Source organism: Vulpes vulpes, chromosome X (assembly GCF_048418805.1).
Source record: "Vulpes vulpes isolate BD-2025 chromosome X, VulVul3, whole genome shotgun sequence".
In the NCBI taxonomy this organism is placed as follows: domain Eukaryota; kingdom Metazoa; phylum Chordata; class Mammalia; order Carnivora; family Canidae; genus Vulpes; species Vulpes vulpes.
The window spans coordinates 100712379-100734551 of record NC_132796.1 but is presented as its reverse complement, the minus strand read 5'-3'; the positions used below and the strand labels follow the sequence as shown (position 1 = coordinate 100734551).

Below are 22173 nucleotides of genomic sequence, written 5' to 3'. Positions count from 1 at the left end.
GTTTTGTTTACTTTTTTGAGATGGAAATTTAGGTTATTGATATGAAATATTTCTTCTTTTTTAATGTAGGCACTTATATCTGTAAAGATCTTTCTGAACACTGCTTTTCCTGCATTCCATAAGCTTTGACATGTTGCGTTTTACTTTTTATTTATCTCAAGGTATTTACTAATTTTTCATGTAATTTTTTTCCCATTGGCCCACTAGTTATTAAGGTGTGTGTTTGATCTTCACACATTTGTGAATTTACCAAATTTCTTTATTTTATGAATTTCTTATTTCACTGCATTGCTATTTTGTGAAGGTACTTTGTCTAATTTCGATCCCTTTAAATTTATTGAGGCTTGATTATACTGTCATTTGTTCCATGTGGACTTCTGAATACTGTGTTTTCTGCTATTTCAGGGCACAGTGTTCTCTAGATTGTTAAATCTAGTTGGTTTATAATATTGTTTAAGTCTTGTATTTCCCTGTTGATCTTCTGTCTAGTTATTTAATCCATTATTGAAAGTGGAATATTAAAGTTTTGAGTTATTTATTTCTCCCTTCAATTCCATCAGTCTTTGCTTCATGTATTTTGGGACTTTGCTGTCAGGTGTATGTATGATTATAAATGTTATAATTTCTGTAGTGATTTCACCTTTTCTCATTCTAAAATGTTGTCTTTAGTAACAGTTTTTGTCTTAAAATCTATTTTGTGTGATATTAATACAGCCATTCTAGGTCTCTTTGGTTACTGTTTGCATGGTATATCTTTTTCCTTTTTTAAAAAACGATTTTATTTATTTATTCCTGAGAGACACAAAGAGAGAGAAGCAGAGGCACAGACAGAGGGAGAAGTAGGCTCCCCACAGGGAGCCCCATGTGGGACTCGATTCCTGGACCCAGGATCATGCCCTGAGTCAAAGGCAGACGCTCAACTGCTGAGCCACCCAGGCATCCCTATCTTTTTCCTTTTATTTTCAATTTATTTCTGTCTGAATCTAAAGTGTGTCTGTCATAGGTAATATATAGTCAAGTCATTTCAAAGTCCATTCTGTTGGGGTGCCTGGGTGGTTCAGTCAGTTAAGCATCAAACTCTTGATTTTGGTTCAGGTCATGACCTCAGGATGGTGAGACTGAGCCCCGTATGGGACTCTGTGCTCAGTAGGGAGTCTGCTTGAGATTCTCTCTCTCTCTCTCTCCCTTTGCCTGTACTCATGCTCATGCTCTATTTCTGTCAAATAAATAAATAATCAATTTTTAAAAATCCCTTCTGCGGATCTTTGCCTTTTTATTGCAGTGTTTGATCTTTTTTTACAAATTTAATTATTTATAATTTAGGATATATGTTTGTCATTTTGTATTTACTTTCTTTATGTCTTTTAGACTTTTTTGTTCTTCTATTCCTCCATTACTGCTTTCTTTTGTATAAAACAAACATTTTCTAGGATACATCATTTAAATCTTTTTCATTTCCTTTACTACATATTTTTTAGTTATTTTCTTAGTGGTTGCCCTGGAGATTGCAACTAACCTCTTAACTTATAACAATATAGTTCTGATTAATACCAACTAAATTTCAGTAGCATACAATGGGGAATGATTGCTTAATAGTACAGAGTTTTTGTTTGGGATGATAAAAAATGTTTGGAACTTGATAGTGGTGATAGTTGTACAACATTATGAATGTACTTAATGCCACTGAATTGAATGCTTTTAAATGGCTAACGTGTTAAGTTTAAGTTATGCTTAATTTACTACAATAAAAAGAAGGAAAAAAGAGGAGAAATTAAAGTATTCCCAGATAAACAAAAACAAAGAGTTTGTTGCTAGCACACCTGTCCTGTAAGAAATACTAAAGGCAGTTCTTTACACCACAATTAAAAGATATTAGGCATAACTTGAATCCACATGAGAAATAAAACCATTGGTAAAAATAACTACATACATAGATATAAAAGGAAGTATGGAGACGCCTGGGTGGCTCAACGGTTTGGAGCCTGCCTTCGGCCCAGGGTGTGATCCTTGAGACCCAGGATTGAGACCCACGTCAGGCTCCCTGCATGGAGCCTGCTTCTCTCTCTCTGCCTGTGTCTCTGCTTCTCTCTTTGTATCTCTCATGAATAAATAAATAAAATCTTTTTTTAAAAAGTCTTTTTTTTTTTGGAACTTTTTGTAGTCTTTTTGTTTGGAACTTTATTTTTTTTCCTGCCTGATTTAGAAGCATAAATTAAGAATTAAGAATATGTGCTGATGGCTACAACACAGATGAACTTCAAAAACAGTAGGCTAAGTCAAAGAAGCCAGAGTCATGGTGCTTTGGTGGCTCAGTGGTTGAGCATCTGCCTTTGGCTCAGTTCATGATCCCAGGGTCCTGGGATCAAGTCCTGAATCAGGCTCCTCTCTGGGAGCCTGCTTCTCCCTCTGCCTATGTCTGTGCCTCTCTCTATCTGTGTCTTTCATGAATAATAAAAAAAAAAACTTTAAAAAACAAAAACAAAGAAGCCAGACACAAAGGCCATGTACTGTTTGATTCCATTTATACAAAATGTCTAGTGTGGGCAAATCTACAGAGACAGAATGTAGATTGGTAGTTGCCAGGGGCTGGAGAGGAAGGGAAATGGGGGACCAGCTGCCTAACAGGTACTGAATTTCCTTCTTGGCTGATGAAGATGTTTTAGAAGTACATAGAAATGGTGGTTGCGCAACACTGTAAGTATACTAAATGCCACTGACTTGTTCACTTTAAAATGTTAATTTTGGGACACTTGGGTAGCTCAGCGTTGAGCATCTGCCTTCAGCTCAGAGTGTGATCCTACGGTCTGGGGATTGAGTCCCACATAGAGCTCCCTGCATAGAGCCTGCTTCTCCCTCTGCCTGTGTCTCTGCCTCTCTCTCTCTCTCTCTCTCTCTCTCTCTGTGTGTGTGTGTGTGTCTTTCACAAATAAATAAATAAAATCTTTTTAAAAATAAAATAAAATGTTAATTTTGTGTTATCTGACTTCACCTCAATAACAAAAGAGCAGGTCCCCTACTGATATGGATTTTGGCAATTTAGGAACCACGCTTTGGTCAACCACTCTTAATCACGTGATTTGGGCCTCCAAGGGATGAGGATTGTACTTCTACATTCTCTCCACTTGAAGGCCTCTGAAGATTTAAGTAGAAAGAACAAAAATTGCAGACCATACCATCCCCCAGACCCCCTAACTGCAGGTGTACACTTGTCTAGTTTCCTTGGTTTATCTCACTCCCTCCACCTTTCCAGTTTCATAGCTTGGTAGTATCTTCCTGTCCAGCCTGAAATATGGTTACCATGTAGGTTGATTTCTTAGTTCTGACTAATCTCAGTGGCTGTTGCACATTACTTTCTTTATTGGGTTTCCTTTCAACTTGTAGTTTTCATTTAAACTACTCTGACCAATCAGGAGACAGGTATGAGTCACTTTGTTGTTTACCCTGAGCTTTCCAGAATTTCTACAACCTCAACAAAAGTTCAAACTTCTAAGTACAAGCTGTGGGACCTAACACAAGTGCAGACTTCCAAGCACAAGCCTAAAGTCCTTCCCACTGTGTCCAGCCCAGTGCTAACTGATACCAGAGATTCCAACACTTCTCTGCACCCCGACTCTCTTGTTTTTCCATATTCCCTACCCCATATCAGCAGGAGAGAGCCTATTGACTGTGGGATTGGGAAAAAGAAATCAGGGAGGCTTCATGAAGGAGGCTGCATTAGAGCTGGGCCATGCAGGGTGATCATTGGAGGAAAAGAACATTCCAGGAAGACGCAACCACACCAGAGGTGTGATTAGTCTAGTATACAGGCCTAAAGTATGGACATTGGTGCTAGAGGGCCATAGGTTCAAAGTCTAGTCTGGCCATTTCCTAGTTCTCAGTGATCCCATCCCTTATGCCTCTCTCATCCCACAGCATCCTCCCTATTCTATGAATATTCTCCTTACCTCCCAGGGTCACCTAGTTGCCCATTCTATGTATCTGATCTTCAATGACTGGACAATTCCTCATTTAATGCCCCTAACTCATATGTGCAATTGTCAGGTGGGCAGTTATTTAGGTTCACCTTCCACTTCAGACAGATTCCAAGTATCACCCCTATTCCTCTTTCCCAATTTTAGTATGTGAACTGTCCAAATGAGCACCCCCAAATATTGTTGCAATGGAGATTGAGTTCCCTGCTAAGATTAATCAAGTATCTGGTTTGAGTTTGATCCCAAGACCACAAATGGTAGGGAGAACTTTCTAGAAGGAGACAACGGTATGCAAATCTGAAAAAAAAATGGTTGGAGGTCTGTTTTTAATTCAAGCTGGGTCCAATCAGGGAGTCTGGTTTGAGTTCTGAGTGGCTTGTTTAGCCTGGAGTTGGAGTAACCCCAACTCAAGCACAAACATTCCAAGCAAATACCTCCCCACCAATAGGGAGCAGACTCCTACAATGCGGATAGATTTTCCACAGAAAGAGAAGAGTGAATAGTTTCCCTGTCAATCATTCCCATACCAACCAATCAGGATCATTGAAGGCGGAGCCATATGCTGGTTATAAAAGGAGCGCAGCGGTTTGTGACGGTGCCCATTTCGTCTTGGGTTTTGTGGTGAGTCTGTGGTAGAGCGTTCTCCTCAGTGGTGAGGGAACATGGCGGCAGCTCCCACATACAATCACAAAAGCGTAAGGTTAATTTAATTCTTAATTGTCATTGATAGTTGGCTATTTGTAGTACACATTTTATAAGTTGGTATGTGAAGTAATGTATTTTAATAATACAATTAATAATATTCTTTAATAGTCTAGAGGGCTTTAGATTTGTGACAGTGTGGGTCCCTTAGTTGAATAGGGACACAGTGTTGTGCCCTATGTTACCACATGATAATTTTGATATTTTACTTGTTTGAATATTGGGTTTGGTCCCCTCTTATATGTGGTGTTAAGGTGCTGTACTGTTTTCAACTTAAAAATAAGGAAATAGATGGCGCTATTGTCTGAGCGGGAGCAGGACAGCTCGGTGGCTGCCAGGGAGCTGATTTTGTCTTCAATTTTAAATTTCGGGATGACTATTGCCTCAGTATATTTAGTTCTTGGCCTTTGTCCCCTTGTTTCTGTTAATTTCAACCCCAAAAGGAGAAATTTCACATGCTGAGGGACGGTGTATGACGGCATTAGGACAGTGCTTCTTCGCTTCCTTTGGGCGTAGTTTTACAGGGCTGTTCCCCCTTAAATATCATTGATGTGGTAAAATTTCAGAATCAATCCTCTCATACAATGACTTAATTTTAAAAGAAACAAAACGTTCCCTGATATTTTCAACTTTAAAAATGAGGAAACTGACCATCTGATCAGCGTAGAACTTGGCTCATTGAACTTAAAGAGCCTTCAGAAACCTTAACAGTGCTTTGCATTTTTACATTACTGTATTTAACCAAAAGTGGTCCCGCCACTTCTCACGCACTATCCTTTAAAAGTTTTGTCTCATATGCACTTGATGGCTTACAAACACCGTGAATGCTCCTAAGCTTCCCTTCAGCCAGTATTGAATACATTTCGATGTTTAATTTTAGAAAACAATTGTTTGTTCATCCTCATTGCATTCAGTTAAATTTTGGTATCGAGGATGTCAGATTTATGATGGCAAGTTTTGTGCAATTTCAATTTCTGTGGAGGAAATGAATGGTCAAATTGAGTGCCTTTTATTTGATAATTGTGTATTTGGTATAAATTTACTTGGTTTAAATTCTGGTGGTGTTCTCACTTCATGCATTTCCTTAAAAAACATCTTGGGGTACTCTGGGCTTACACGTGCAGAATTTAATCATCTGGCTCAGTCCATAATGTTTAATGGCAGCGAATGCAGTGGAGTGTCCATCATGGACTGCTGTTTATCATGGTTTAGCACTTTGTTTTATAGAGGAATTATATGTTTAGTATCGTTTTGTGACAAGAAGCTCTTTGTATAAAAAAGTTACATGTTAAAAAAAAGTTACATGTTATCTTCAATGAACAGGGTAAAGAGTTTTCTAATGGAAAGAAGGTGCTGTAGTATTTTTAGTGTAAAAAAGCTCACATATTCACAATCTGAATGGCTGAGAACTTGTTTTAGGACATTGGATGCCCCAAAGTGCCTGTCACTGGCCACCACTGAATGCTGTTTGGGATTTTATTTTTTGCAAAAATAAAAAAAATAAATAAAATAAATTGGATGTTTAATAGCATGTTACTCAACTCATTTCTGCCCCTAGTCTTTTGCATGCATTTCCTTCGACAAGTGTGGGATATAAATTAAGAAAGGCCAGTGAGATTGCTGTGCTTTCTGGCAGTGAGTGGCCACTGGAAGTCATGTTGCCTTGTTCTGAGTTTTGTTTTACAGTATAGTTGTGTATTTAACATAATAGTAATTTAAAAATGTTCCCCCCAGGTCCTCTTCCCCAGGTGTTATTTCAGGGGGCGGAGGGGGGGGAAGATTTGTATAGTCTCTAGTCACAAACAGGAAACGGCATTGTTCATTAGCGGTTAGCCAGGATAGAAAATGGCGGGAATACGAGGCTCCTCCTTCTGCTGGCGCGTGCTGGCCCCGCCCCTTTGGCGGAACACGCCTGCCAGACTCTGGCGTGGTAAGCTGAGTTCAACGGTTCAACGTAAAGTGAGCGTGCCTTGGCAATCGACAGAGAGCGCTTATTTATATCTATGCTTCTGTTGTGTGACCTCCAGTATTCAAAGGGAGAACCCATTGAAAGGAAGACTTGTTCCTCTCAAAAACCTGAAAACCCTACTCACTGAGAGGAACCGGATTCCTGCCTTAAGGTAAAAGGGTGCCGATTGAATCTGTCTAGTTTATTCTTGATTTTGACTTGAATTATGTATATTGTTTATTAGGTAAATGACTTATGGATACCTTGTAAGTAGGACATTGGTATTCTACAAATACTGTCTTCCTAGACTTTATTGAGAAATAAGAAAGATCAATTATTGACAGTATTGAAAGCTGCCTCAGATTTTGTTGCTGTGATGAACCAAGGTTTTAGGAATGGGGATGTTAAAAAGCTTCACACATTGTACTGTTTAAACAGGGCCCTAAACTTTGAACAACTTCTAACCGTGGGATTTAGGTCCAGGTGTCGAGCTTGAAGGCACATCTGTGGTATCCACTTTGCTCAGAGAATCCTAGAGGGGATGGTTTCCAAAGGCCACATCCACAAAAGCCAATATTAGTAACTGTCACACTTCTTCCATTGTTATTCCCTGTACTCAGTGTACATGCTCTGTGTTGGGCAGTAACAGTATTATTTAATGTTCTTCTCTAAGCTGCAGATGCTGCTGTTACAGAGTTTGGCATGATTAGACAGTTGTGATTTCAAAGATACTTCACTATGACTGTTTTTTTTAATTGGAGTTCAATTCGCCAACATATAGCATATCACCCAGTGCTCATCCCGTCAAGTGCCCCCCTCAGTGCCTGTCACCCAGTCACCCCAACCCCCCGCCCACCTCCCTTTCCACCACCCCTTCTTCATTTCCCAGAGTTAGGAGTCTCTCATATCTGTCATCTTCACTGATATTTTCACTCATTTTCTCTCCTTTCCCCTTTATTCCCTTTCACTATTTTTTATATTCCCCAAATGAATGAGACCATATAATGTTTGTCCTCCGACTGACTTATTTCACTGAGCATAATACCCTCCAGTTCCATCCATGTCAAAGCAAATGGTGGTTATTTGTCGTTTCTAATGGCTGACTACCCCAAAGATACAGATGCAGTGAAATGCTGGAACACCTGCACCCCAATATTTATAGCAGCAATGTCCACAATAGCCAAACTGTGGAAGGAGCCTCGGTGTCCATCAAAAGATGAATGGTTAAAGAAGATGTGGTATATGTATACAATGGAATATTACTCACTGTGACTTTTTAACACCAATGTTTTAATCTCTCTTTTTATTCATTTTGCAAAGACAGTAATGGACATCAGAAGGATGGGATGGACTAGATTGTAGAAAACAAACTTCAGAAGTCAAAGAAAAGCAGGGTGCTACTTTCATCTCAACAGGTATGATGACAACATGGGTGTGAATACATCTCTATCTATGCAAAAGGGGTGTGTGTGTGATGAGACCCATGGACCAAGTAAGGGGCAGGAAATGGTTGTCTGCCAGGCAATCTTCCCTGTATTTATTTGGTAGAGGTCCTGAAGGCAGAGGACAACAAAGTAATACAGAGGTCAGTTCTCCTCTAAAGCTTTACTCTTCCATACATCCTTGGTCATTTCGTTGCTTTACAGACATTGCTGGAACCACGGGCCAGTTTTACTACACGGTGAGTCTCTTGTCTGAGTCTGGGAGACACTCTGCTCATTTTCACTCTAAGGCAATAGTTTAGCAGCTCAGCTGACTTCTAACATATGATTTCAACCCTTTGTGCCACTGTTAAACACTTTCAACGAGGTCAGGTACTGGAGGCTGGGGGCAAGGCATGAAGTTCATATGCAAAGGCTCCCAGACCCCTGTGTTTCCTGCTCCATTACACAGACATGTGCAGTGGGATGGATGAATTATGTGAATTGCTCCTGACAAGAAGTGCTAATGTTGATTGGATTATTTAATGCTCCTGTATGCTAAGTGCTCTGTCTTCTCCCTGTCCAGGTCACAGTATCAATACAGCAGCCAAACCACAAGGCTAGATCAGTAAGCATTCCCCTTCTTTGGTGCCATTTTGCCCAGGTTCCTGTCTCCTGGGCTTCTTGAAAACATGTAGAGGTTATGAGTCTGTACTGGATTTCACCCTTGCTAATTGTCGATTTTCTGGCAAGGTATGGGTCAGGATTCCTCTCTGATGAGGGATGAGATTTCATACTAATTTGGGGGCGAAGCTTTCAGAACACAGGAACACCCAATCTCAGAGTGGGGGGGTCATTTTCTCACCAGTTTACACTTTTAGAGGTATCAGTCAGTCTGGCATATGTCTGGGAATGTGGCCTTCCTCTGCAGCCATGGGACAGTAAGCCCAAGAACAGTATGTGTTCCTATCACCTGTAGAATACACACACCTGCATTATGTAGCTTGGAGGCTTGGTGCTTTCTAGCCTGCCTAGTGAGGTCAGTCAGACCTCAGTTCAAACCTGCCTCTGCCAGGAACTGTCTATCCTCTGAGACTCCGTTTCCTTCTCTGCAAAACTACTCTCATGCTTTGCTATTAGGGATATTGCGAGAGTTAAGTGTGACCCTCTTTGTGATCCCCGCAGCACACAGGAGGTGCTCAAGGAACCGAGTCCCCATTTTCTAAATGTATATATCGGAACAGGTCATTACACTGCTTGGCGTAGCCCTCTCCCTGCTCCCTTCCTCAGCTACAGCAAACTCCTCATAGGTTACACTGGTTTCTCTGGATAGCACACCTCTGTGATCTTGCTTTGAAGCAAGAGGTGGCCCCGGGGACCTGAGATGTTCCTTGTTCTGAGCCGGGTTCTGTACTGGCCACAGTGGGCACCTTACACACAGTGGGCTGATGTGGCTTAGCACCCAGAACGACATCCTAGGATTTGTCAAGCTGTACAGGCTGGAGGGTGCCTGTTAACTGGCAGTCCTAGAAAATTCTCCTCTAAAAAAAAAAAAAATTCTCCTCTCTTTCCCCTATAATGAGTCCCTTCTGGGCTGTGATTAGTTTATTTAAGATTAGGTGAAAACATTGGCATTGTGAAAGATGGGACAAGATGCTTAAATATAAATGTGCCCTACCCTAAGATTATCTGCAAGAGACTATTAACTTTTAGGCTCAAAAGATCTCTGTTACCTCTACTTTTATATTAGCAGAAGTTATATTTTGGTAGGATCATGGAACCTAAAGTTCACCCACCCAAGGTCAAAAAATCCACATTTCTTTTTGATTAGAAATTAAAGTGTCTAGCTGTTACATAGCACATTGACATTTCAAAGCCTTTTGATTTATCCCTGTAATTGATGAAATTACTTGAAAGCCCTGGACCCTGGGGTCATTGTTATTTCTCATTAAGTGAAAAACTAAGGCCTGAGGTATTTAGAGAAAGCTTTACCCAAAACCGCTTAGTTCCTTCAACAGCTACCATGACAGTGACCTTAACTTATGTGCTAGTCCAAGAAAGGTATGAAACTTAACCATAACTCTGCCACCTCCAGTTCATTCCACACACATTTGTGCCCACTGCAGATTTTGCTCATCTTGGGTCTCTTTGTTGGGGGATGTGTGGGGAAGGCCTAAATGAATGGTCTGGTGGGTAATTTCACTAAGCTCTGGCATTTATATTTTTAAAACGATTTTATTTATTTGAGAGAGACACACACACACAAACAGACAGCATGAGCAGGGGGAGGACCAGAGGGAGAGGGAGAAGCAGAGCAGGGAGTTTGACATGGGTCTCAATCTGAGGACTCCAGGATCATGACCTGAGTGGAAGGCAGACTGACTGAACCACCCAGGTGCCCCAAGCACTGGCATTTAAAAATGGTCACAAGGCAGAGGAATCCAAAACAGTTAATATCTATTTGGATGGATCTCCCCAGAATTAAGGAACCTAGGAGAAGTGAAAGTGACTATATTCAAAAGTTGAGGTGGAGCCTGGCTTCTTGAATCCTAATGAATTCAGGCTTTTGCCCTTCTATTCATCTGGGGCCTACTTGTGAATGGTTGCTAATTATTTGGAATTTTAATGGGCTATAAATTCTCAGTTTGATTTTTCTGCCTCACACTCATGCTTAGATTAAATGTGTTTTCATACTTATTTATATGGATATTGGAGAGAGATTGGATTTTAGTGGAAACTTAAGGGCAAGCCTATGTGGATTATGGGTCTTTTATGTAGGAAAAATCAATTTTCTTAGTATTTGATGAAAAAGCACCATGTACACAAAGGTTAATATACTCACATTTTATTTTCTTTAAAAATAACTTCAAATTGTAATTATGTTCTTGCAGAGAAGGTCTAGAGACTACAAAAAGTGGTATGCTAGTAAATGTTTAACAACTGGCTCTCTAAAAGAAGAGAAAGCACTCTGATATATAGCATTTGCCAATTTCTGAGGTGAAAATACTTCCATCATGGCCAATTTTAAGCCATAGATGTGATATCACTGGATGCAGATAGGAAGAGCTGTGCACTCTCTCCTCCAAGCTCTTACACAGAACTGAAAGAATTCAAAAATCACTGGCAATCCAATTACATAGAGTTATAACCACTGCCAACATCTTCGTGTTTTGCCAACTAGTCTTGCTATGAAAACATCTGTATTGGTTCTGATGAAGAGTCTTGTCACCGGTCTTTGGTAAGTAAATCTATGTTTTCTCCCTCAGATATTTCACTTCCCTTTTGTCTCCAAACTCAAATATTATGTACACACCTAGAAATGGCATAATAATTCAGTGAATTTATTTTAAATACTCTAATTTTTGTTAAACTTAATGCTCCAAAAGGCATTGTACGGCATGGCATTTAAAAAGTTGTTTGGTTGATGCAGATACAGTGCTTCTCCACTTCAACAACAACATAGGTAGGAATGGTGAGAAGGCCATGATCCTCACAAGAAGAGTTGTGGTTCATTCTTGTGGCTTGATGCAGACTGATGATAGGTCTGGCCCATGGGACTATAAACATGGGTGAGACAGACTTTCTCTGGCTTGTTCATATTTTTTTAAAGATTTTTTTATTTATTTGACAGAGAGAAAAAGCACAAGCACGGGAAGGGGCAGAGGGAGAGGGATAAGCAGGCCTCCCACTGAGCAGGGAGCCTGATGCAGGGCTCTGTCCCAGGACCCTGGGATCATGACCTGAGCTGAAGGTAGACACTTCACTGACAGAGCCAACCAGGTGCCCCTGGCTTGGTCATATTTGCATACCAGTATATGGAATTGGTTCTAGGAAAAAAACTGCCTCCTAGTAAAGGACTTTAGGTCCTAGGTGAAGTGTCAAGAGAGACACGAGGTAGCGCTATGTGTCTATGTTTAGATAGACAATTTTTTTAGATTTTATTTATTTATTCATGAGAGACACAGAGCGAGGCAGAGACACAGGCAGAGGGAGAAGCAGGCTCCCTGCAGGGAGCCCGATGTGGGACTCGATCCTGGGACCCCAGGATCATGCCATGGGCTGAAGGCAGACGCTCAACCACTGAGCCACCCAGGTGTTCCGTAGATAGACAATTAAAGAAGTTCTGTCCAAGGTCCAGAGGAAGCCAATGAAGTTGCCACACTGGCTGGACCAGGCAGAATCTCCAGGTCACTCTAGTAGAATACAACCAAAGGACTCTGGATAACCATGAGTGCCTCAGGAGAGCCTTGTGACTGCTAGAGCCCCAAACAGCAGACCTGTGTGCTTCTGCTGGAGCTCCTCTGCCAGAGTCTAGAGTGGAGGTTCTGCCCTCCCTAAGGGCTTGTGTCTTTGTCTAGCAGGTGACACAGTGATTAAGGTCTGGGAAAAGACTTCAGTAGAGGCAAGAGATGGCAAGAGATGCCAGCTGGAAGTGTGGTGGGAAGAGACCAAAGAAAGAAAAGATTGTTCATAGTGTACAAAGGGACATGTAGCCTGTTGCTCAGAGAATAATTTTTCTAAGTTTGATCTCTTCTCAACAGATCTAGTCTCACTCTTTCCACCTGAGTTGATAAGTACCTGCTTCTCTTCAGATCCTTGTGGAGGTGAGGATATATGAGAGCCATAGAACAGAAATATTTTTAATAATATATTGTTTTGAGTCACAAAACAAACAAAATGGCTACAGGTGAGGATTTTCACAGCTGGCATAAGTGTTGATTAGAACCAGATAGAAGCCTTGGCTGTGAGAGGGCTTGTTTAATTTAAATATCTATGCAGAGAAACTGGTTCTTAATTAGTTAAAGGCGTGGCTGGCACTCAGCCATTAGGAAACCCCCAAGCCTATCTGTTCCCTTGGACTTTTGACCAAAACAAAGTCACCCTCACACACCTAATTAGTATAAGCATAGATCATTTAGGTACTTCAACCCCGTGAAAAATTTCAGTCCTTTATTAAGCAAAAACACTCTCCAGCTGCCTACCGTCGGCCTTTCTAATTTTTGGCTGTTCTATAAACATGCCCTCCATTTGCACATGTAGTTAGGTTGAAATGTCAAGGGACCACAAGGGGATGTTTATGAAATTCCATAAAAAATATGTTTTCACAAAACTAAGGTTTATTGGTATTCCAGAGGAGCTGGTAATGACTTCTTTTCCATCTGAGACTGCTCCTCGCCTTCTCCCCCTCACCTTGAACTTTTGCTTGAGTCTAGGAATCTATTTTGTCTAATTTCCAAATGTTTCTTGTCAGTGGTTTGCCTGGATTCATTATATATATATACACCTAGGATGGAAGGTAACTTGGTGCATCTTAATAACATAGAGGCTACCCTTGTCCTGAAAAGCTTTTCCTCCCTTCCTGCTATTTTGTTTTGTCATTTCTTGGCAGGATTGAGAGATGTAATGATATTTTATTAAAATTAGGGGTTCTCTTAACAGTACAGTGACCCTTCTGCCTCATTTCATGATAAACTCTACTCATCACATGCAGGCATTTGCAGGAATTCATATTGTTCATGGTGTTCTAATAAGTCAGAGAGACTATTCTTTGGTCACTGACTGTCCAACCATGGGGCCAACATGCATGCCCTGCAGCCTGTCGGTACAGGGCTCCTCCTAGTAGAGTTTAGCTAGCTCCTCACTGGGTGCACAAACCAGTCAGGAAATAGAAGTTCGTGTTTTATTTTTATTTTTATCAAACTTACACAACATGACAATTAAAGAATAAAATGACTTCATAAGATTTACTCATAAAAACAGTACTTCCCCCCCCCCCGACCTACCACCATTCCATTTCCTGTTCACCATGTTTATCCTAAGGCAGCACCAAGTGATCTTGCAATTGGAGAAATAACGGGTGCTGAAACCCACTCAGAAAAACAGGACAGCTCCAAACATTTTAAGATGGGGGTTCTTTGGCCACTTTGGTTGTTCGTCTTCCTAAGGAGAGGATTAGCAGAGGATAAATCCTCAGAAAGGGAACCAGGAGACAGGGAATGACAAAAAATAAATGGTCTCTTACCTTCCAGAGGCCTACAGTATGGGGAAGGGTGGGGTAGGGTGAGAATAGCAGCACCCTCCCTCTAGAGCTGCTCCCAAGGATGAGGACAAAGACAGTTCAAAGGACAAGGGCTTTTAGTGGGACAGGTGTCATGGGCACTGTGTGTTCAGGTGAGTGTCTCCTGCTCCCTACCCCTTTCCCCTCCTCCATGTATTTCAATGTCTCCCCAGCAACCTAAGGGATATCACAGATCTGGGAGTTACATTACCATGGCCCAAAGATGTAGGCTGCAAATATGGAAGGAGATAGACACATATCTCAAGAGAAGACCATGACAGTCTGCAAACACCACTTCTCCCTACTGGGTTCAGCTTCAGAACACGGGCATTGAAAAGAAATGCATAGCACTGTTGTTCTTCAAGTTTTTAAAGCTTTCATATGTCTCCCCCCCTTCCACCTTGTAGTTTGTCTTGACTAATAATGAGTAATACCTAAAGATGATTTTTATTGGGCAAAGATAAAAGTATAGAAGAGACTTTAAATTTTAGTATCCTTGAAGGTAATCTGAGTTTGAGAGGCATTGGTTGGTTTATTTATTTTTAAAGATTTTTTGGCTTCTTTTTTTAAGATTTTATTTATTTATTCATGAGAGACACAGAGAGAGGGGCAGAGACATAGGCAGAGGGAGAATCAGACTTTCCCACAGGGGGCCTGATCTGGGACTCGATCCCAGAACCCCAGGATCACAACCTGAGCCAAAGGCAGACACTCAACCACTGAGCCCCCCAGGTGTCCTGCATCGGTTGCTTTAAATGTTTCATTTAAATACACATTGCAGGCAGCCCTGGTGGCGCAGCGGTTTAGCGCTGCCTGCAGCCCGGGGTGTGATCCTGGAGACCCAGGATCAAGTCCCATGTCAGGCTCCATGCCCCCCCCTCTCCCTGAATAAATAATCTTAAAGAAGAATAAATACATGTTGCATCTATGATCTCTTTTTTAAACATTCAGGCAAGGAGCTGGTGGCTCCATGCTCTTAATATTATCCTCTTTCTTGTGTTATTAAAATGACAGACTGATTCCTCTTGATACAAGAGGAAAGGCTGGTAAGTAGTGTTCATCGACTCTTTATCATCTAAAGTCTGAGAACCATTCTTTCTAGTCCTGAAAATCTATTGTATCCACCAAAATACTGAAAGACCTTTGGGCTCCACTGTAGGTATTCTAAATACTAATTTCACAGTGCTAGTTTCTAAACCTGGCAAAATGATAGCTGAACATCTTAGGTGTATAAATGTGCTTCTGGAGCCCACAGAAAGGGGGAAGAAAACAGGCCAAATTCAGCAGTATGGAAAGGAGTGAAGGGAAAGTGTGTGAGCTGGGAAGTCCTCAACAGACAATTCACAATCAGCCCATTTGTAAGGAGACCTTTATCTAAAAACCTTTCAATTCTCAGAATTCATTTATATATCTGATTCATTTCTTTCCAAGCACCTTGAGCTCAATGGAAAATGAGTAGTTTGGAATTAGATTGTATATTCAAATCTGCGGTCACATGGCAAGAGCATTTAAGAATTATAGATATTTAAGGGCCCCCAATATAATGTTCCAAATACGTGTTAAGAAAAAGCAGATACCAACGCTCATTCTGAGCACATGAAAGAGTACTGCCCTTTGGCAAAGCTGAGAAATTGGTGAAATATATTTACCATTTTCCCTATGAATTCTGTATTTCTAAGTTGCTGTAGGCTTAGCTGCCTCTGCCCCTTGTGGATTTTTCTTGGGTCTCTGAAAAATGGCTCTGGGATGAAAAATGGCTCTGGGGATAGGTGGCCTCTCAACTTCTCATCTGTTTAGAGAGTTGGGTTACCTGGGACAGAATTTTGCATATGAGCTGCTGTTTTGGGGTGGGGGAGTTGCTCTAATATGTTTTCCTTCAGCTTTTCTGTATTTCATCTTTCTGCTGAATTGTGATCTGCAGTCATGGTTGCTGCCTGTAGGATTTCTTGTGGGACCGCATTGTTATTTTCAGGAGGGTTCAGCTAAATTTCTAAGTTTTCATTCCTTACATTGATCCATTTATTTTTCTTATTTTGGCCTAGTTATGTGTGCAGAGTTTCAGTGCCTCTTTTTTTCTCTGATTTCTCCTTGTTTTCTGGCCCAGACCTTTGTTTCTTAACACATTCTCACTGTAATGACACTTCTGAAACTGATGTTTTGTGTCTGTCAGAAAGCATCCATTCTTCGACTAAATCCTGTCTCTATGAAATGAATGAGCACTGGGTATTATATGTTGGCAAATTCAATTTATTTATTTATTGTGATTTATTTATTTATTTTTTGTATTTTTTTATTGGAGTTCGATTTGCCAACATATAGTATAACACCCAGTGCTCATCCCATCAAGTGAAAGGGATCATAGGAGAAAGGGGAGAAAATGAGTGGGAAAAATCAGAGAGGGTGACAAAACATGAGAGACTCCTAACTCTGGGAAGCGAACAAAGGGTAGTGGAAGGGGAGTTGGGCAGGGGGATGGGGTGACTGGGTTGACGGGCACTGAGAGGGGAACTTGATGGGAGAAAATTGAATATAAATAAAATATTTTTTAAAATTCTGCCTGTTTTTCATGAACACCATCAGGCTATCTGAAATCCACTCCAAGCTTTGTTTTTTCTCTCCTTGTCCTGCTTGACTATATTTCATCATGTTTCATCTTTAGTGTGCCTTTCCTAATTCCATAAATTTCTCTGCCATGTGCCCTTAGGAAACATGCAATTCCTGTATGCCAATCCACTTACAGTAACTGTCACTGGAAAATCATCCTGTAAGTCTGTTAGTATTTTATGCTGATATTACTGGATTTTTCTTCTTTTAGTCCATCTAGATTTTTTTGGGTCTTGATCTTTAAGAAGTAGTTTCCTAATTACTATTACTGCACCCTTTATGCTTCTTAATCATTTTATGTCACTTGGATTCTCTCTGATCATTGATTTGTCTTTCACTAATTCTCAGGTTCTTGGATCCTTGTCCCCTATGTGATCTGTAACAACTTAAATACCATTCTTTATCTAGAATACACTCTTGAAGAGAATGTGGACCTAGGTGTACCTTTTTCTCTTTTTATCTGTCCTTTCTGGTCTTTAAGATCTCATATTCCCCTGTCTGCACAAACTGACTTTTAAAATCTTATACTTATGGACACTTAGTTTAAACTTAATCTTGTGTTTTAATTCTTCTGCTACTCATGTTCTTTGATTTGGCAGATTAGTTAACTTCTCTGAACTTCAGTATAAGATGAAGATGGTAAGATTTGCCCTAGCTTCTTAAAGTGGTTGTTGTGAGGACAGAAGTAAAAAGCATTGTTGAATGCTGGGTCCTCAGAAATACCACCACAATAACTTGTTGCTAAGGCAAAGTTGAGTTTATCCTTACTGTGGTAATGAAGAGCACTACCTCGGTAGAGCCTTAGCATGTCAGGGAGGGAGAAAAGCAAAATGGGGATAATTGTGAGGTTTTGGAATCTGATTGAAGGTGGCTACTTGAGTATGGAAGCTTGGTTAGGATGGGGAAAGATCATGATATAATAGTTTAGGATTGGTGGACCCAATAAGGGGAGGCTTTTGAGACAAGGGCTTTGGTTTTAATCCTACTTGCTTGAAAGCCTGTTTGCTGTTCACTTGAATTTTTTCTGGAAGTTTCTGGAATGAACAACAGAGTTATTTGCAATGTTTTCCTTCATGAGCAGGAATTACCTGGAATAGTAAAGTCATGTTGATGAATAAAGAATAGTGAAATAATGTTTTATAAGACACTAAAATTGTAAAATCATGTTAATGTAGGCAGTGCATTGCGAGTGGGTAGATGCTTTTAGTTCTCAGTATACAAAAGCACTTTGTAACTGGTAAGTACTATATAAATGATGGTGGTGGTATTAATAAAGTAACTTGTTTTTTATTCTTATGCCTTTTTACCTAAATGCAATATTTTTTTCTGCTTAAACTCAGTAGGAAGCTGGAATCATTATTGAAAATGACTAAGCTTCTGAAATGTCATTTAGCTCTGCTTCAATGCCTGGGCCCAGCCTACTTTGAAAAAATCAAGTATGTAACTGCTATACAATTTTCATCTACACTCTAAAAAGTGACCAGTCATGAAAGATAATGAAGGGTAAATTTAGGAGGTTTTAATTCAGGTTAATCTTTGAGAGCTAGATAAAATATTTTGGGGGCAGATATACTCCAACATGCTAGGTGAAACAAAAAACTCACTTGGCCAACTCAAGTCAGCCTCTGCCTTTATCTGAAAGTGAAATCTTGGTAAGTCTTTTCTTTCTAGGTTCCATTCTGGCCTTCCATTCTGGCTCACTAGTTAACTCCAGTTACAATGTATACTTAGACTATTTTTTAAAAAAACTCATTGGCCATAAACTGGAGCATAAGTTGTTTAACCCATATACTGATATAGGTACAATATCATAGGAAGATTATTAACATTGGACCAAAAGTTAAAATTTGGTTCTCCTGAGATGTTACTGCATTGTCCATTATCTCTAGGCTACACAAACATCAAATCAGTATTATTGGACTCATCTTTTAATTGTGTGATTTTATCCTAATGGTTCTGACATTGTAGGAAATAAATGGACACAGAGGAAAGAGTATTATCCTTTGGTATATGGTATAGCTTTTTAGTAACCTACAGCTTGGCATCCCATTACTTCTGCTGTGTTCTCCTTGTTAAAAGCTAGGCACTACGTCTAGCCCACTCTCAAAAGGAGGGGATTACACAAAGTTGTGAATACCAGGCAGTAGGGATCCTTGAGGGCCATCTTTGAAGCTGCTTACTACAAAGCCTGACTTAGTCCTGCAGTTACTTCAAAAGCCCAGCAGTCATCAATACTGTTCTTCATTATGAAATCTTGTGAACTTGAGGAGGTAGCCTTTGTAGGAAACTGTCACCATTGTGTAAGAAGGAAATTAGTAGAATTATAAATTCATCCTACTTTCTTGCTAGAAGGACTTACGGGTATCATCTTGTTTAATGCTTCTCTGTATCTAGAGCACCAAGAAACTGACTGCTTTCCCCATGGGTTGCATGTTTGAGAAGGTTGTGTGAACCAGATAAATTACATTTAATAATAGTAGTAACACTAATAGTGCTAATTTGATTCCTCATCACATAGACATTTTTGGTATTGGAAAAATTTAAAACTAGTTTACTACTTTGTTATGAGAGGATAAAACTCAAGAATGGCCAGATGGAAGAGATGCATGGGGCAAGGTACGTGCGAAGGGCTGAGGAGCTTCCATGTTCTCTGAGTGCCCCACTCTCCTTGAAGCCTCACCTGGGGATTATTATTATTATTTTTTAATTTTTTTTAATTTTTTATTTATTTATGATAGTCACAGAGAGAGAGAGAGAGAGGCAGAGACACAGGCGGAGGGAGAAGCAGGCTCCATGCACCGGGAGCCTGATGTGGGATTCGATCCCGGGTCTCCAGGATCGCGCCCTGGGCCAAAGGCAGGCGCCAAACCGCTGCGCCACCCAGGGATCCCACCTGGGGATTATTAATTATGGCTTCTGGTAGCATATACTAATCCACTGGATTGATAAATTCCTGCCTTTCTATCTTTCCATCTGGTTGTATTTATGTTATTGCACATACTTATCTGAAACTCTCAGACTTGGGCAATGTAAATAATCCTTGGCCTAGTCTACCTGCCTTCTGATTTTACAGATAATTCAATAAATTAACACAACTCAAAAGAAAGGGATAATATAAGTAAAGGTACTCAAATAGTCTGATTGCCTATTACAATTTTTTTTTAATTCCCTTCCGCTATGGAATTTTCTCCTCATTTCTCTCTTGCCTCTAGGTGTGGGGCAGTAGATAAACAAGTGTGCTTAAAAGGTAACACTGTTCATTGCAGTGCTGTTTAGTGCTAGTAAACTGACAATTTGTCTAACATATTTGTTTTTTTATTCCCAGCCTTTCTCATAACTCTGTGCCTCTTTGCAGTTTCATACACATGATAAATGTTTTATTGTCTCAGGGCTTTTGCTCTTGCTATTTCCTCTGCCTGGAATGTGGGTATTAGCCATCCCTGGTCTGCTGATCCCTGACTCTCTATAGTCTCATTGCAGTGTCATATTTGACCATTGGAGTACCAGTGTGGACCATGATGAAATAGGAGAACTAGAAAGGTCCTCAGAGGCTTCATAGTAATTGTCCTATTTCATTTGGGAAACAAAAACAATGAAGAAAATAAATTTGCTCAGGATTCAAAGAATGTATCACATACTTGAAATAAACTCAGGACAAAGCCTTTGAAGGGAATGTAAAAACCCATGGCAAAGAAATGTTCCTTTGCCTAGTCAGAGAGGCAAAACTAACTTAAATCACTTAATCCATGTCATAGTTGAGGGGAAGGAAACATTGCAATTTAGATAGAGAAGTCTTGGAAAATCTTAATGGTGAGGTGGAACTTGTTTTGGCTTTTCAAGGATAGAGCGAACTCAAGAATCCACAAAGGAGAGAGAGTACTCAAGAGAAAGGTATGAAGTAAGGGGACAAAAGCAAGAGGGCCCAGATAGACCTCGGATCTTTAAAGCTGAATTACTGATTGAAATCTGCTCCTGCCACCACACTTACATCTTTCCCAGCACTGGTGTTACTTGGCCCTGAGTATACAGAGGCTTTATTGGATTATTACATCTGTGACACTACAGCTATTAGTCACACTCAGCTATAAGACCTGACAATATAATGATGTTCTATTTTTACTTCTGTCCTGATAGTGTCCCAGAAGTACTGAAATTATGACCATAAAATTAATTTCTTTGCATTTGAACAAGTAAAAGAACATGGAATAGTTCTACATTCAGGCTATAAATCTCCAGAGTTGTTTAGAAACACTTTGCATTAGGAGTTCAGGCTGAATTTTGCATTAAACTTTGCACTTCTCCCGGAGGAGCTGGTGAGAAAAATATCTGATTAGAGCATTTTAATGTTGCTCAAGGCTATCAAACAGTTGCTTGTGCATATATGTACACACAGTTGTAACATTGATTATTTTGCAAGGTCAGAAATGAAAAGGCTATAAGCACCTGGCTGACTCAGTCAATGAAGCATATGACTCTTGATCTTGGGGTTGTGAGTTTGAATTCCATGTTGAGTGTAGAGACTACTTAAGAAAATAAAATCTTAAAAAAAAAAAGAAATGGAAAGGCTGTTTTATGCCACATACTAGTTGCTTTCTTGAATATGGAAATGAAACCAGCTACTTTCATTTTTTAAAAGATTTTATTTATTTGAAAGAGAGTGTGAAAATGAGATGGGGGAGAGGGAGAGAATCTTAAACAGACTCCCTACTGAGCATAGAACCTGACGCAGGGCTCAGTCTCATGACCCTGATGCAATGACCTGAGCCAAAACCAAGAGTCAGGCACTCAACCCACTGAGCCAAAATGAGCTCAAAATAAGTTAAACAAGCTCCTTTCTCAAAGGATATTTTCTTACAGGTGTGTTTGTGTATGTATATGTGTGATCAGTCCCCCAAAAGAGCATTCAATGAACTATTCCAGTGCACCCTAGAAATGAAAAGTTACAGGATGCCTAAAGGTTAAAGAGTATATTCATGTAAAGAAGAGGCATTGTATTCAATACTGGGAAATGAACACAGGACCATGTATGTTCTCATTCATATGGAACTCCTCAAACGATCAGTTCAGGCCACATTCAGGGGCTACTCAATACCCTTCCCTAATTTAGTTCTTAGTCTCAAACTGTCAGAGACAAGTGGGCCCTTGGAGCTCTCTCCACTATATAATTGAAGAAATGACAACTTAGCAGTGACCACACAGATTGTGATTAAACCTGCACTGCAATCCTGTCCCTTGTTTTGTATTGTTGTGTCTTGTCTGTTCCACTGTGCATCTTTTCTCTCTGGAGAACTGAAAATTCCCATTTCCACATAGTGGACTGTTAAACAAAGGCAGTACATTAGCCCCTTTTCCACATAGAGGAATGTAACCACAGTGACCTTAAATAATTTCTCCACAGTCACAAGGCCAGAGAGAGGACTAGGTCAAGAATCAATGTCACTATGCCGTGGCCACACCCTTGTTCAATAA

The 22173-nt window shown here is 40.2% G+C and overlaps 1 protein-coding gene across 3 annotated transcripts in view; it reads left to right on the top strand.

Moving 5' to 3' along the window:
* The first annotated feature begins 4568 nt into the window (after positions 1-4568).
* The window catches only part of USP26 (ubiquitin specific peptidase 26), a 54192-nt gene continuing 36587 nt past the window's right edge, over positions 4569-22173 (top strand). Inside the window, exons 1-3 of one of the 3 annotated variants that reach the window (XM_072744083.1) lie at positions 4620-4666; positions 6701-6793; positions 7946-8036. The gene's annotated coding sequence lies outside the window, so the exon portion shown is untranslated. Of the gene's footprint in view, positions 4667-6597; positions 6794-7945; positions 8037-8267; positions 8303-22173 lie in introns of those variants that run through there. The other 2 variants (XR_011998232.1, XM_072744082.1) reach the window with 2 other exon arrangements.